Source organism: Sander lucioperca, chromosome 11, assembly GCF_008315115.2.
Source record: "Sander lucioperca isolate FBNREF2018 chromosome 11, SLUC_FBN_1.2, whole genome shotgun sequence".
NCBI lineage: Eukaryota > Metazoa > Chordata > Actinopteri > Perciformes > Percidae > Sander > Sander lucioperca.
This window is the reverse complement of record NC_050183.1, coordinates 20,853,944-20,858,366: the sequence shown is the minus strand read 5'-3', so window position 1 is coordinate 20,858,366 and position 4,423 is coordinate 20,853,944.

The window sequence follows — 4,423 nt, the reverse complement described above, 5'->3', positions numbered from 1 at the left end:
AGTGACTTTTGGAATCAAAACAGCACAGCGATGTTGAAATGATGCCAAGGACAAAGTTTATTTGATGTCAGAGGGCTAATACTCATGAATGAGTGTCCCAGTATTTCATTTAACCTGAGGTACTTTCTTTCCTGTAAGACAAATAGAGTGGATGACACACGTTTCATTCATAATATAGGCCTACATAAGTTTATGTGCAGGCACAAAATATGATTTAAGGCTATTTTATTCTCAGTGCAGGGGGGTGTTATGTTTGAGCCTGATCAAAAGATGCATGTAGTGTATTTAAAAGGAGCACATTTAATGCAATAGTCCCCATTTACATTATAATTTGTACAGTACATTGAGTCACAGTTTGTGGCTGCCATATAAGCATCTCACCATGAGGGGTCACTGTGAGTCTGGTGTGCTGTACTGGAGGGAAATCTGGTAAAACTGTTGGCCCACCAGTCAGAACTGGGTTAATAATTCACTGATATCCAGTTCATTACTATCAGCATTAGACTTGCTGCTGTATTAGAACCTTGCAGCTCTGATATTTGTGTTTTCTGTCTTGATTTTCCCACCCAAAAAAATCAAGATTCAGACTAACCCTTAATCTGACTGAATTGACTTTACTATGGGCAAAGGTAATTATTCCAGCTGCTCCAGATCATCTGCATTATTTACGAAAAATATTTTGAATACATTTCATACAAATAGGATGTACAGCATTTTTTATTTTTTTTATTTCAAAGGAGTAAACTGGTAAACCAGGCTCAACTGTATGTTATGGGTGGGGTTCACACTTTTGAAGCAGTCAGATTGGTTCCATTGTTCACGACAAGATCGATTAATGTTTGTGACTGCAGTCGAGTACAAAGTAGGACACACACACACTCTATATCTCTGTCTGCCTAACACATATTTGATTAATCAAAGTTTTTACACAGATATTTTAAGTGTGAAACAAAATGCATGAATGATTTAAAAACCTTAAATAACTTAATTAATTAACATATTTTTTTTTTTTTAATCAGTGTTAGCAGCGTAGCTTCAGGGATGGCAATGTTGGTTGGTCGGTCAGTCCACCACTTTGATCCAGACTGAAATATCTCAACATCTATCAGATGGTTTGTTGCTACAGATATTAATTATCCCTGCAGGATAAATGTCATTGACTTTGGTGATCCCCTTATCTAATCTTGAGCCCCACCATCAGGTCAAAGTTTTCACTTCAGTGAAATATCTCAGCATCTATCAAAGCTATTAGATGGATTGGCACACAATTTTGAACACACAGGTTCCCAGGCGATGCTTTCTAATGACTTTTCCCCTGACTTATAGTGTGAAATGTGAGTGAAATGTGAGTGAAATGTCTAGACTAACTATTGGATGGATTGCCATGAAAAGGCATGAGGACATGAGTGTGTTGGTACACACGCTCATGTCCTCAAAAGGCTAAATTGTAAAAACTTTCATAGAACAACATCTTTAAGTCAACATTTCAGTTTACCAAATACTTTGGGTTATGACCAAATACCTGCAAAACTAATGATATCCCCATCAGTCTCAGCTGTACTTTCTGTTTCATGCTAATTAGCAAATGTTAGCATGCTGATGTTAGCAATTAGCTCAAAGCAGCTCTGTGCCTGTAACTACTGCCTCATAGGACAGCTAGCATGGCTGTAGACTCTCCATGTTAAAACTATTACAAACTGCTATTCATTTTCAGGTTTGAATCATTTGAGCAATCACGTAAGGTATAAATGCCATGATTATCAAGGAAAACAGTTTGTTTATATGTCTTATGTAAGCACGTTCACTTTGGTTGTGTTTTTGGTTGAAAGTATCCACCCTAAGGTGGTTAACATATTTAACATCAAATTCAAGTTTAGTGGGTTCTTTTTGAAAGCAGGAATAATCGTTTAACCCATTTCAAATATTCACTGAACCAGGTTCAGCTCTCAACAGAAGCTGGAGGAGGGAGAGAGAGAGAGACTCAGCAGAACAAATTCTACTAATATCAGAAGAAAAAAAAGAGCTGTCTCAATGTTGTGTGTGTGTGTGTGTGTGTCTTTGTGTGTCTTTGTGTGTGTGAGTTTGTGTGTGTTTATATACAATAGTACATGCACCACTGTTTGTCTGTGTGCACATTTGACCGTGCAGAGCCATGATTGCATACGCCAGTGTTACCGGCAGCTAGTTGTGTTGCAGCAGAAAGCAGAACGAGTCTGTGGGGGAGAGATAAGAACGGAAAGGCTGCTCCAAGGACTCGCTCTACCAGCACAACGCCAGACCCAAGTTAGACAAACCTCCTTTGATGTGAGCACAGAGTAATCTCCCCTTCTGCTCGCTGCGGAGAGATGCCACGCTGTAGTGATGCCCAGGCCCAGATACTATGGGGCTGCTGCCAATGGGGCTCCTGCTGTTCAACATCGTACAGTGATGGGCCTGGGGTGGGAGGAGAACATTTCAGTTTGACGTGGTCTAAATAGTGTTTTGAAAGGTTTCATTGGAGTTACTCGAAGGTGAAAGTTTCACTCTTACATGGTCTAAAATGCTGTTTCAGGGAAGTTCATTAGCATTGTTTTCAGTGGAGAATTTCAGTGTAGCATGGCCTAAATGCTGTTTCACAGATATTTCCAACTTGCCAAGAACACGTTTCTGGGGGGAAAACTGACAGAAATCTCCTCCTGTGTCACATCGCCTGCCAGTAGGAGAGGAAAAGAATTTGATTTCTTTACTGCACTGCACATTAAAGAGAGAGAAAAAAAAAGCCCAATGCTATTTCTTCTCTTTCCCTTCCTAACCACATTCTACCTGGGTTTATCAGTCAATGTATTTACATGTTTACTTTTATCATTACTTTGTCCATCTCTCACAGATATGTGTAAATTAATAGAGCAAAATTACAGGATGGCAGCCAGCATTCATCTTCTGCAAATCATCCTCCTTATCTCCATGCTTTTTTTTTTCCACATGCACACTATCTTTGCCTTTGTCTTCTCTTTTGCTATTTATCTCTTACTCGCCGTTCACTGTTTCTGTTTTTTTTTTTTTTTCACAAGATACTTCTGGGATTTCTTTCTTATCTTATTGGTCACAGTCTGCACAGAGAAGGGAAGACATTATGATGGAGAGAGCAGGAAGAGGGATTATTCCCTCATTTAATTGGTTTCAAACTTTTTCTCCCCTGGAGGAACTGCTTCCTACACTGTTGTGGGTAAAACATGGACATTGATGCTAAACCCATTACATTTCACTGTAATTGGTCAAGCTATGAGCTCCTGTTAACAAAGCTTTCACAGTTGATTGGCATTCTCTGCAGCAGTGGTCACAAATCCCTGTCATTTTAATTTGACAAAATACTCAGCTTTAGACTCTTAATTTCCCCATCATGTATTCAGCTTCTCTTACTGCAGCCACAAGTAAATGAAACATTAGTTGTGATATGAGAAGTTTCATGTTTTATGCATGCAGTTATGAGCTTTAGCTAATGGTTTCCTTTGTAATTATTTGTGATTTTATTTTGTATTTTAACATATTTATGTTATTTGACTCTTTAATTGTCAGACTATCCTCATACAGAAAACGACCGTATAGGTTGATTGTGCAAGCAGCTTATAATGACCCATATTTACGTTTTTTTGTTAGACAAGACCTCCAGTGACCACAGTCATTAATTATGGGAGCAAACATGAATGTAAGGTGACAAAGTATAAATGCGCCAAACTCCCCATAAGGAAGTGGTGGATGGGTCCAATAAATACAGGACTTGTTTTTTTAACGATATTTAACGAAATTTACGGAACTAATTCCAACATTTTTGCATTTTTGCATGACTCATCCTAAGCCAATCCTTGATGTTACCCTAACCCTAACTAAGTATTTTTGTTGCCTAGAAAAAATGTCCTTAAAACTATGACCGTTACCTTAAATCGAACAGTCACAAAATTAAAATTGCCACCGCAGTCACGTGTTGCGGCATCAAATGTTTTTAGCCACTAGAGGGCCGAAGAACAGACACAGAATTAAGCTTCTATGACTACTGTGTTGACAAACAGTTGTCTACTTTCACGCCCAGCGAAAAAAGCTATATAATAGTCCTCTTGGAGTTGTGTTACTAGCCACCTAATGAATGTCAAGTCGAATATTCACTCTTTTTTTGTCATTGTGTTGGTGTCCACTAGCTTCTGAGAAAACCATCAAGGTGGAACGATTTTGCAAAACCACGGATTATGTTGAATACCAACGTTATTTTTAAACTTGCTTTTGCTTCTGTGCCATTGTGATTATTTCAACTGCAGGTATGTGACAGGAAACTTTGGTCTTCTTACTTAAACACCCATCACTCAAACCTGCAAGCCCTTACAATCCGGGCACACTACTTCCTGTATGCTGTTATTGGACGTAAATTGTAAAGTTCAGAATCATCAAGTAT